Source organism: Lynx rufus, unplaced genomic scaffold, assembly GCF_022079265.1.
Source record: "Lynx rufus isolate CCGP_SWC_20201006 ecotype Redwood Valley unplaced genomic scaffold, mLynRuf1.p SCAF_7, whole genome shotgun sequence".
NCBI classification, from domain to species: Eukaryota; Metazoa; Chordata; class Mammalia; order Carnivora; family Felidae; genus Lynx; species Lynx rufus.
Window position 1 is genome coordinate 21393659 of NW_025814889.1, and position 13132 is coordinate 21406790.

The following is a 13132-nucleotide window of genomic DNA, read 5'->3' on the forward strand; positions in this document are numbered from 1 at the left end:
ATGAAGATACACGCCATTTTCCTTGATGGAAAGTCAGCAGTACAAAGATTTTAATGCTTCCCATATTAATATATGCATTTAGGATCTCATTTAGAATCCCGACACATTTTCTTTTCTGGAAACTGACAAATAGTAAACTTTATCTGGAAGAATGAATGCATATGCATGCCAATAATATTTGAAAGTAAAAAAAGAAAGAATTGGTTTTATCATATACCAGGACATATATTAAAAGGCAGTAATAGGGGCGCCTGGGTGGCTCAGTCGGTTGGGCATCTGACTTTGGCTCAGGTCACGATCTCATGGTCCGTGAGTTCGAGCCCCGCGTCAGGCTCTGGGCTGATGGTTCAGAGCCTGGAGCCTGCTTCTGATTCTGTGTCTCCCTCTCTCTCTGCCCCTCCCCCGTTCATGCTCTGTCTCTCTCTGTCCCAAAAATAAATAAACGTTAAAAAAAAAATTTTTTTAAAAGGGTTGCCACTGCCATTAAAAAAAAAAAGGCAGTAATAAATTAGTATGGTATGGACATAAAAATAGAAAAATATTAAGAGTACAGACACAGATACATATATATATGTATATATATATGTATATATGTATGTATGTATATGTATATATATGTATATATATATATGTATGTATGTATATTATATATATGTATATATACGTGTATATATATATATATATATATAGGGATTTAGTATTGATAAAAATCGCTTTTCCACCAGGAACAGGGCACAGTGATAGCCTATTCAGTAAGTGACAATGGGAATAATTTTCCCAAGGGAAGATCCTTTCTATAATGACAGATAAATGAGAAGCCACAGAAGAAAATATCTGACAAGTTTGGCTCCGTAAATCTTTCAAATTCCTGTGTAGAAAAATACAGCATCAGCAAAAATATTTCTGTTCAGCAAAATAAAATGTAAGCAAAATCATAGTCAGGGAGTAAAATATTTGCAGCGTATGTATCAGACATCATGTCAGTGTCCTTAACAAACAAAGAGCTTCTATAAACCAATGAGCAAAAGATAATCCACTCGGAGAATAGTCAAAGACAACGGTGTTTAAGTAGGGACATCCATACAGTGGTAATAAACAATTGCCAGATCTCAGTAGCCTGTCCTTTGTCGTATTACATGTCAAACACAGGTCAGTAAAGGAGGCTCTGTTTTCACATAGTCACCCAAGGACCCACGCTGACAGCAGCCCTTCTGCTTTATAGCAGTATGACCCGGAACACATGACTGTCTAAGCCACTGCAGTGGGGGCAGAAAGTGCTGAGGATCTCTTTCGGAAATTAGGTGCTTTGGGCTGAAATAACAGGTTATTTGGTCAGAACTAGACCCAGGAAATATGGGGAAATATCTGGAACCAAGGAGATGTGAGTTGGAATCCTACTCTGTCACTTAAAAGCTGTGAATACCCCGCAGGTGTTGTGGTTGTGAGGTTTCAAAACAATGTATTATAAAGTAGTGTGTTGTTCTCTTCTGGAGGTCAAACCATTTCATTAAAATTAATACCTAACTTTTAAAAGCAGCTATTAATTGAATACAGAAATGGACAGGTAAATAGAATCCTCTCCCCAGGCTTCCCTCCCCGGCTCTTGAGCAGGTATCCTAAATGAGGATTCGAGTCTACACTGCACTTTGAAGTACGCATCAGATTTCAAATGCACTAATTCCTTGTCAAAGAAGCACCATTGTTGTCCATGAAAAATACTTTTCCAGATGCTCAAAATACTATGCGAAGTCAAATGGATACTGACCTTTTCTTTTTATTGCCACAGAATTCTTCAAATATGGTAACTTGTTTCTCAACAAGATTATCACCGTGATATTCCTCTGCAGAAGGTGTAATCTGGCGATACGATGCATCAGGAGATGATGGTGTGTTTTCCTTTAGAACTCTCCATTTTTTTTTAATTTTTTAATGTTTTTATTTTTAAGAGAAAAAGAGACAGAGAGACAGAGAGACACAGAGAGAAAGAGACAGAGCATGACTAGGAGAGGGGCAGAGAGAGAGGGAGACAACAGAATCCAAAGCAGGCTCCAGGCTCTGAGCCATCAGCACAGAGCCCGATGTGGGCTGAACCCGGACCGTGAGATCATGACCTGAGCCGAAGTCGGACGTTTCACCCACTGAGCCACCCAGGCGCCCCTCCTTTAGAACTCTTCAAAGAAATGCTGTAATACATATACTAGTTGCTTTCTTTCTTTTCCTAACTCAGCACTAATAAGGTAGGATAAACAGGCTCTACGAAAATTACATGGAAAATATCACTGTTTGGGGTGTAATCTTAAAGCAATACAATAGTAACAAATCACTTATCTACAATTTAACATTTAAAAGTACTCTTCTTTAAAATTACCTGAATATTTTTATATTGATAACTAGCAAAAGCTTTGCTCGGGCTTATACTCTTAAAACCCTGAATATAATTATTTTAATAATAAAAGTGGACCTGACTTCAAAAGACAGCCATCAAAGTGTGAGATGGGAATATATTAATATAATGAATTCAAATAAGGCTCTCACGGAACTCAGGCAGTACAGGAGACCTGTACTGATCTGCCAATAAACAACCCACAAATAACCATTTTTAAAATATTAAGTATTGTTGGAAAGGGTAAAGAAATTCTGCTGTGGTTTTACTAATGAATTCAACAGGCCCTTATTATCGAGAAGCAATATAATAGCAGGGGTAAAGGCCCAGATTTTCGGGTCAGAGCTGAAGTTAAGTTGTGCGTCTTTTTCTACCTGTGTGACCTGGACAAAGTTACTCAACCTCTCTGTTCCTCAGTTTACTCTTTTGGAAAATGGGGAGACACAATAACAAATATGTGCATATCGTTTCCTATGTGCCAAGAGAAGCTAAGTAACTTATCCAAAAATCACTCGGCTAAGAAGCAGCAAAGTTTTAAATTTGAACCTGATTTGTTTCCAGAGGCTACGCTCCCAATAGTATGTGCCTAATAATCCCGCTGTTCAGATGAAAGGCGACCGTGGTGCAAATGACCGATGTGTGTGTGATTAGGGGCAGGAAGGGGTGTGGATATGGGAGTACACGCCCGTGTGTGCGTGCGTGTGTGTACGTGGGTGTGTTTATAGCTCGTTTTCCTCACATTGCTCACACAGTGTTCTGTTCACACCTCTTCCTTTAGCACATTTTGAGGGAATTCTTTATTCTATTTGGCTCCCGGGCCGGTCCGTCAGCCCTCACTTCCAGTGACGTGCATTTTGAGGGTATGGACAGGCAAACAGTTACGCTTTACCTCACTTAGTCTCCGAGCACCTGGCTCAAAATTTAGGGGAGACTCTCACGCTGGCATTTTGTCTTCCTTGGTTTCTTTAGGCTGTAAGATGGACCTACTCGATGTTAATCCAATGGATCCCAGAGCAGTGGCCTTAGTTTTCTACAAGGATGAGGACAAACGTGGCCCGTCTAGGAAAGAAATGTTCCTAACTTCTGGAGGGTGAAGGGTCTGAGGGTTTACTCCAGGGGCAAGCTAACTGCCACAGTTTCTTGGCTGCGGGCATCAGACATGAGACTCCTGGGTCAAAGACAAAGGACTTCGTTACTCACCGCACAGCAAGCAGCATGAGCCAAGCACAGTGTGTCCGTTCTCTCTGCTCCCAAGTCTCGTGGGGACGACCTGGATAGACCCAGACGCATGCCGGCAAGTGCAGTGGATTGTGCGTCGGGAGAGGGACCGTGCTCTTACAGAACCCAGTCTTTTGTAATGGGCAGTAAGCATAGCTGCCCTTTCACCAGAGGGAGACGCTATCTCTATCTTCCCAGGCTGTGTGCCAACATCCTTGAAAAGAGAGTCAAGGCAGAACAAAGGCAGTCAGGAAGCCTCTGAGTGTAAGACATGCAGAAACAAAGGAGAGTCATGGAGAATTCTCTCCCAGGCACTTGATCAATTCTTACGGTATAGAAGGCGTTATGGAATTTCTTATCTATAAAATAGAGAGATAGTCGACACATGGTTATGGAAACCTACCCTAGCCATTATCTCTATAGTTTTTTTTGAGAGAGAGAAAGAGTGCGAATGGGGGAGGCACAGAGAGAGAGAAAGAGAGGCAGAGAGAGAGAGAGAGGGAGAGAGAGAATTTCAAGCAGGCTCCGCGCTGTTAGCACAGAGCCCGATGTGGGCCTCGAACTCACGAACGGTGAGACCGTGACCCGAGCCAAAACCAAGAGTCGGACACTTAACGACTGAGCCACTCAGACACCCTGAGATACACCCCTTTATGACATTTTATATAAATACATAAAACTTTATTATGTATCCGTAATTGTATATCAGCTCAATGACTTATATATCAGCTCAATGACTCGTGAGTCCAATTTTCTTTCTAAAGGAGTGTTGGTGAGAGAGTGTGGTAGTTATCCTCCGTATCATCCCCCCTAATCTTTTGTTTACAAGTTCAAATTCAGAGAAGCCTCACTTTCTCCCCTGAGCTTCCCCGGATGCCTTTTGCTCTTCTTTTTTTTTAAAAAAAATTTTCTTTCAACGTTTACTTATTTTTGGGACAGAGAGAGACAGAGCATGAACGGGGGAGGGGCAGAGAGAGAGGGAGACACAGAATCGGAAACAGACTCCAGGCTCTGAGCCATCAGCCCAGAGCCTGACGCGGGGCGGGGCTCGAACTCCCGGACCGTGAGATCGTGACCTGGCTGAAGTCGGACGCTTAACCGACTGCGCCACCCAGGTGCCCCACCTTTTGCTCTTCTGATGACCTCTATAACGCTGTCTTTGGCACTCACTCTGTCTTTTCCCCGTATGCTCACTGCCTGGGCCCACCATTTTCGTAAAGCAAGAAACATCAGGTACTGTTTCCGAGCAACAGAGAAACTTGGGAGTCAGAGGAACTTGGGTGCGAGCCCTCCTTCTACCATTCTCAACTGTGGGATGTTGAGCAAATGTTTTGGTTTTCTTGTCTTTAAAATGAGGATGTAATAGGGATGCCTGGGTGACACAGTCCGTTAAGCATCCGACTCTTGGTCTGGGCTCAGGTCATGATCTCAAGGTTTCATGAGTTCGAGCCCCACAGCAGGCTCTGCCCCGACAGTGCTGTGGAGGCTGCTTGGGATTCTCTCTCTCTCTCTCTCTCTCTCTCTCTCTCCCTCTCTCTCTCTCTGCCCCTCCTCGATTGTATGCTCAGCCTCTCTCTCTCTCAAAATAAATAAACTTAAAAAATTTTTAAATGAGGATGTAATAACACCAGCGACCTCACCAGGTTGCCCTGCGGAAGAAATAATAAGCAAGTGCCTGTAACTTGCACAGTGCAGGGCCAAACACGGTAAGCAGACAACTGTTAGCTATTATGCTTTGATCTCTCCCAACGAAACGGGAGATTATTTCGCGTCTGGCAAACACCTTACTGGCAGATTTACTAGCACGAGATGAGGTGAGCGGTATTTGTTGACTGTCTTGATGCCTGAAACGAGCTGACTTTAAAAACTAAAAATGGGCTTTTCATCCGTTTTCATTTTCCCCTGGATACCTTCGAAAATAGCGGTGCGGTCAGGAGGAGTACTCTCATTTGCAGGTAAAATGCCTTCTCCCGTTCGGTGTAGGGGAGGCAATGACCGCACAGCCGCTTGTGAATTTGTGCAACAGGAAGTGAAAATTCAGAAAGGCTCGCGGTCTTTGGAGCGGACGCCCCCCCCCCCCACACCATCCTCATCGCGCATGCGTGCATTCCCACGTAACCCGCCCCTTGCTTACCCGCAGGGTGCAACCTGTCGTGGCTGCTTCGTTGGGAGAGAACAGAGCGTGGCTTCCACGGCTTAATGACTTTGTATTGCTGCTTGGCCCAGCTCGTCTGCGACTGCGAGTGATTCATCTCACACGTTTCCCTTCCAACGTACCGTTTGCGTCGTGAGGACCACTCAGGTCCTTGTTAACTTGCTAACCGTGCGTAGAGCTCCAGGTTGGCTCAGATTTTTCCGTCATCGGAAACCTGCACAGGAGAAGGCCCTTGTTCTTACACGTCCCCAGTAATCGGCATCTGCTTTGGGTCTATTTCAGGCACGAGTGTCTGGGTCTGACCTCAGGGCGATGAGCTGAGAGCCATCAATTTCCTTTTCCAGCTCCTAGGTATCAGCCCCCAAATCCTGCAGACAGTCGGACTCTGATTATCTTGAGAAAGTCCCAGTTTGTTTTACACAACAACAGCTGGCATACAAATGGAATCAAGCACTTTTAAGTAGTCATTAATCATACTGATGAGAACAGCTGAACCAAACAGTGCTCTCTCTAAGTACTTACACATCTGACATACAAATCAAGTGATCGTCCAATTAGTTATTTATAGGTTCCTTTCTTTGAAAAATCTTAATGTCTGTCTTTCCTTTTTGCTATTCCATAGTCTTTACTTTTAGAGGAAAAAAAAAAAAAAAACCTTGACAAACCCAGACGAATGCATTTATATCTATATTATCAAGTCATTTATCTGCTAAATCACTGAGCGATTTCGTTTATTGGCTTCCCAGAAAAAAAAAATCTTTAATCTCTTTTAACTTTTTTATTTATTTTTTATTTATTTATTTAAAAAAAAATTTTTTTAACGTTTATTTATTTTTGAGACAGAGAGAGACAGAGCATGAGCAGGGGAGGGTCAGAGAGAGAGGGAGACACAGAATCCGAAACAGGCTCCAGGCTCTGAGCCGTCAGCCCAGAGCCCGATGTGGGGCTCGAACTCACAGACCGTGAGATCATGACCTGAGCCGAAGTCGGATGCCCAACCGACTGAGCCACCCAGGCGCCCCTCTTTTAACTTTTTTAATACGCATAAGAGAGAAATGCGGAAAGAGAGGTACATAGGATAGACGCTTACAGAACAGAAAGCTTGACTTGTATCCCTTCTATGCAATTATTTATTCCTTTAAGAATTAGGATGAGAGAGAAAACTTGGCTGAATGAGATGAGATTTTCCTTATTCAGTTTGAATTTCCCCTGGCTAAGTAGGACAAACATAAAATAAAACGTAAAAAGGGAGCTCAGAATTGCCAGAGAGGGACATCAGTGCCCCACTCAGAGGTAATAATATGGAACCCACCCTAGCAGGCTTTGGGGATTAGCACAAAATTTAGCATCAGGAAAGCCCTCTCCATGCCCGGGAGCCATGATTACTAGCTACGTAGACATTACTGGTGAGTTAAAAACATTTATGGGATAACTCAAACGCTCCCTTCTTGCTCATGTTCTTTACTAAATGAGTGCCCTGGGACTCAGGATTGCCATGTGGCGCCATTCAGAGAATATGCTCACAGATATGAAATCCCATAGAAAGCAAATGGAGAAATGAGGAAGGCTTTGGTATATCTCTTAAATCCTAGCCATCCGATTCCTTTTAGGCTTAGTGTGGGGTTCATCGTTCCATTATTGACAGAGTCCCGAAGGCCTGGGCTCTCTATCCCCCCATCTGGGGGATGGCGTCTGGCTGGGAACATAGTCCAGAGCCATAAAGTAAATCACTCCAGGGAAGAAACCAAATCTTGCCTTAGCTTGTCGCTGGCCGAGCCTCAGAGCCTGGGAGAGGACACTCGGAGAGTAGCCTCCCCCAGGACATGTTCTGTTATCATTTTTCATGTACAGTTGGCATCTCTGTCGGAGACACCATGTAAAAAGGACACAAGAACCCACAGAGGTCAGCTACGAACTAGAAAATTCCACAGAGAAGGTCAGAGTGGATCTTTAGCAAGTGTTCCAAAGTGTTCCCTCAGCTCAGGTTTCAATGTCAAGGGTTAAGTGTGGATATGAAGACATTAATCCAAGCAGAGATTTGCAAGTTACCGTTCTTCAAAGTTAAAGAGAAACAAAAGAACGGAACTTTTTTTGTTAAGTACGCTCTACCGTTAACATGGGGCTTGAACTCACGCCCCCCCAGAGGTCGTGAGTTGCATACTTTATTGACAGAACCAGCCAGGCTCCCCCAAACTTTTTTTTTTTAATGAATGGATTCATTTCCATAAGGAGACAATTTAAAAAATATAAGAAATAAGTTGTCTAAGAAATTTGTCACCCACGCTACGCTGAATGCCTAGGTTACAAGATGCCATCGGCTTTAACATTTTGTTATTCCAGTTTCGTTGTTTGCTGATGACAGGGTTCACGGCAACTTGGCACACTGAAAATTTTTAGCGGACGGAATTTGAGTAACGGCAGGTGCGGGAAGGTCTCCCCGACCTCCCCGGTGGCCCCCAAAACAGGTCATGAGACCCTCACATGAGAGGTGCCCTCCCTATACCCAGAGGAAAGGAACATCCTCATCTCCAAAGACGGAACAGGGCGCTGAGAGGAATTCAAACATAGAGGACTCGCTAAGTTTCCTCCAAGTTTACTGCAATTAGCTCGTATCCTTTTGTCCTATCGTGTTCTCCCACAACTTTCCACCGTCCTCCAAGCCTAGTGTAAAAACACGCAGGGCTCACCTTTCTCGGGTCTTCTTTTTCTTATGAAAGCTCCCGTGTCATGTAAAGCTTATGTTAAATACACTTGTGTCCTTTTGTCTGGTGAACCAGAATTTTGTGAGTCCCATCTACGGAGCTCCAGCCAGAGAACCTACGAGGGTAGGTGGACAAAGACCTTTCCCTCCCCTGCACTGAACCGGGACAGGCTTGAGTTGGTTGACTCATCTCGTCTTTTTGTTTATTTGTTTTTAAATGGTTATTTATTTTGAGAGAGAGAGAGAGAGAGAGAGAGAGAATCCCAAGCAGGCTCTGCGCTGTTGACCCAACACGGAGCTCGATCTCATGAACGGTAAGATCACGACCTGAGCCCAAGTCAGTAGTCGGGCACCCAACCGACTAAGTCACCCAGGCACCCCTCCTTGTGTTTTTAGATTCATGCCATTGAGACCCGTAATCACTGAAATCCTTGGACCCTGAGAATATTTAGATGATGGGCTCCCAGTGCCCGTTGGTATGATATTTTTATTCTTGGGACTTGGGTATGTGGTTTCCACAGGGAGTAATATCTGTACCCTCCCTTTTGGAGCAATAGAATCACTCACTCCCCAGTCTCCTAATTATGGATGTAAATTGTGAGCACATTATAATTAGCATAACGCCTGGAAAGGTATCTCATTATAATTTTTTAAAGTTTTATGCACAGCTGTAAGCAAAATCCGAAATGACCATCGTGGGAGACGTGTGTTGGGGTATCGGCTGATACCGTGGTCATCAGGTTCATTGCCTAGCTCTGCTACTAAGTGAGTGGTCTTGGGCAGGCGACTCTGGCTCTCAGTTTCTTTGCCCAGGAGATGGCAATGACCATAATCCCTTCTCATCAGGTTGTTGTGAGAATCGAACAGATGAATAAACACCAAGCTGTCAACAACGGTGCCTGGCACAGAGAATGAACCCGGTGAATGTCCGCTCTCCTCAGCCCCTTCACACCATGCCTGGGGACCCAGATTTTCAGACATAATCCGCATAAAGGGGAATCTGCGGATTGAAACAATCCACAGCCTCCTTTCATTCAGTGCGGGCCGCCCTGGATGGAAGGAGGACCGTGGCGCAAATCGCCTCCCTGACCAAACCTGAAAACCTCTCTCTCCTTCCTGGGGGTGTGTAAGGGCGAGTTGGGGTGAAGACAGCTACTCCCTCCCACTTCTGCATCTGAAAAAACAAGACTAGGAAAATCTACCCGAATGGTTTCTGACAGCCCTAGGAGTATGATAAAAGGCTTCTTTTTTCTTAAAAGAAAAATCACTTTTAATCACTCAGTGTCAGGAGCCGGGAACTTTCTGTTGTGAAATAACCCGAGCTCCCGCTTCCTTTGCTCCCCCTGCAGAGCCCCGGGTGGGAGGAGGTGAGGGCGTCTGGGCAGAGCCCTTGAAACTCAAGGGCAAGGGAGGGCCCGGAAGGTCCAGGGTTTCCTGATCTCCAGGGCTGCAGACGACAGCTGGGCTTTCCAGGAATTCGGTCCTGCAAAGCAGGGAGGGTCCTCATGTCTGTACTTGAGATTCCCAGTGTGCTGGCTCACCAGGTGCACCGGTGGCAAACCTCGTGGGGGGCAAAAGCTGGTTTCCCAGCCCAGTTTCCACCCTTTTCTCCCAGCACACCCCCCTCCGCCCCCGCACACCCTCAGGTTCATCAGAGCCTGCTCTCTGGAGGCCCATTAATTCCAAAGCCTTCTTTCTAGAATGATGAACTCTTCAGAATCTGCATTGTTTTACTTTTTTTTTTTTTTTAACGTTGATTTATTTTTGAGAGAGAGAGAGACAGAGTGTGAGCGGGAGAGGGGCAGAGAGAGAGGGAGACACAGAACCCGAAGCAGGCTCCAGGCTCCGAGCCGTCAACACAGAGCCCGACGCGGGGCTGGAACCCATGAACGGCAAGATCATGACCTGAGCCGAAGTCAAAAGCTTAACCAACTGAGCCACCCAGGTGCCCCAGAATCTGCATTTTAAACGTATAAAAAACTTGAGGCCAAATGAGTGACTTCTTAATTGTGGAAGTTCAAGTCTCAGTGAATGTCCTCAAGTGCATTCCTTTGTTCTTGAGAAATACGTGCTCGTGATAGGGGATACAGAAAACGGAGCAAAGAAGTTTTCTATCAAGAAGAGTATTTGTGTTTTGATCGATTTCTTTCCAGCCTATTAATCTGTACTTTTTAAAAACCTTAATGACCTACTGAATATGCAGATTTTGTTCCTATCCAACATAGATCACAGTTATTTAGGAAGGACACTGGGGGAGAAGGGCTGGAACAAGAGGGATCCTTCTGGCGTCCAGAAGTCGTGCTACAGTCAGCAGCTCCGTGCCCTGGACACCTGCCATCGTCCCTCCCCTTGTTCAAGGGAAAGCCCGGCAATAAGCAAAGTGGGGAGAAAAGAACTTGGCCGTGGTACGTTTCCTGCCTCCTCTTCCTGTGCTTTGAGCCACTGGCCCCTTCTCAAAGGCCTTGGCTTTGTAGAATAGCAGCCACAACCCGTGACAAGCTGGGTGATAAATAGGATATTGATGGGCAATTACCTGACACCAAATAGCTCCATAAATCAACGCGCTAGAAGCTGGTACCACAGTCAAGGGCAGCTCTCAGTGAATGCAGGCCCCACAGCCCCGCGAGGTGACGACGGGGAGCAGAGGCAGGGCCCCTCTGGAGCACCTTTCGGAGAATGGAGATCTCCTACGTGGGGAGCGGATGCCCCCCGCTCCTGCCACGCTGCGGCTGCCAGGTCAGGGTTCGTGCGGCCTCAGGAGGGGTTCCAGCCCAAATGGGGCTGAGTTCTTGCTTTGGTGCCTTCCCGCTATGGTCAGCTCCGTGATCTCTCGCGACCTTCTCCTGCATGGGGAGTTTAAAAATAATTAGCGGGTACCGGGGTGGCTCAGTCGGTTAAGCATCCGACTTCGGCTCAGGTCATGATCTCACGGTGCGTGGGTTCGAGCCCCGTGTCGGAGTCTGTGCTGACGGCTCAGAGCCTGGAGCCTGCTTCGGATTCTGTGTCTCCCTCTCTCTGTGTCCCTTCCCCAGCTCGCGCTCTGACTCTCCCTCTCTCTCAAAAATAAACAAACATTAAAAAAATTTTTTTTGTAATTAGTGTTTCAGGATTCTGAAAGTAATACAGTCTCATTGTGGAGACTTGTTAAAAGGTTAGACAAATATATAAAGAAGCAACTGTCACTCACAGTCCCGTGACCAGGGGTAACTAACCTCTGTTAACATTTTGTCCCCTTACAGGCTTACAAAAAATGGTATACCCATAATCCTGGATGCTACAAAGCTGTGCATTTTCATCCTCTGGCCCCATCACCACCCATTCAAGGACAAAGCTGCCCTCCCCTCCCCACCACCGGGGGGCCAATTCATCTTTCCCTCGTTCAAAAGGCGGGGAGTGCAAATGTCCGGCAACCACTCACTGTCTTGCCACAAGATGGCTCCAGAAGCTTCGAGCTGCCCTGATGCCTGACATGCTGAGTCCTCCCCGCTCAGTCTTATTCCAGACACTACAGGATGTGCCATACCACCCCCAAAATGTCCACCCAGGCAGAAAAGAACATTCCACTACAAAAAGAAGAAGGAGAAGAAGAAGAGAGAGAGAGAAAGAAAGAAAGAAAGAAAGAAACGAAGAAGAGAGAGAGAAAGAAAGAAAGAAAGAAAGAAAACGAAAAACTTGGAAATCTGATCTTAAAGATACACATTTTAGGCGCTCCAGGCGGAGACGTTTGCCAGAGAGAATGACAAGCCGCTCTCCTGACTGTCCCCGGGGAAAACCTTTACAGACTTCTCTCCAGTGGGGCTCCTTCCTGGGAGGAAAAGAAGATCGAACAAAGGCTTTGCTCCCTCACTCCTACGGGAGTCATTCTTAGAAATAATAAATGAAGTCAGATTGAGAGACTTAATAAAGTCCTCTAATACAGTTATTTTGCAGTTAATGACTGAAGCTTTCTTTAAAGCCCCTTTGCAACAACATTTTAAATCCAGAAAAAGCAGGAATTGCTGGAAATGAACGCTCCTTGATGCCTCATCTTTCAGCCAGTATATGCAGACCAGTACAGGGCATGGATGTTTTTCACTTGCTGTGGGGATGTATCTCATTTCTCATAAGGTTCCTTGTCCATTACAGCCTACGTGAAATTTACCCGTTGTGTTTCCGCAGTCACACAAGCGTGTCTAAATGAAAAACACACCTTCTCGGGCCCTCTAACAAAATCAATCCCTCAGCAGGAGAGTGAAAGCTTGTCTAGATCTTGCATTGAAATGCACATTTGCATGCTAATTACCCAGAAAGCCCTCAAATTCACCGAGGTGTTATGGAAATGCTAAATCGGAATTCTAGGAGCCCAGGAACAGGGAACGGTTTTGATGGAAACAACTGGAGTACGATTTATGTTTAAAGTCATTTCTAGAATCCGCTTGAGTTGGATTCGTCGTGTCCAGATGAACCAGAGACCGGTCTCTCGAAGTTGGTTTGACCGTGAGCAGCAAACAGCTCACTTTTGTTTCTGTGCCATTTACAGCCTAGGGACGCCTTTTCACCCAGGCTCCAAAGTCTGTGTGCCTGAATAGGAGAAAACTCAAACATCAAAACTCACAGACCGCTGCAAAGAAGCACTCAGTCACAGCTCCAAAGGTTCTGTTCGATGGCTAAAAATACATTGTTTTCAAATAGGGTG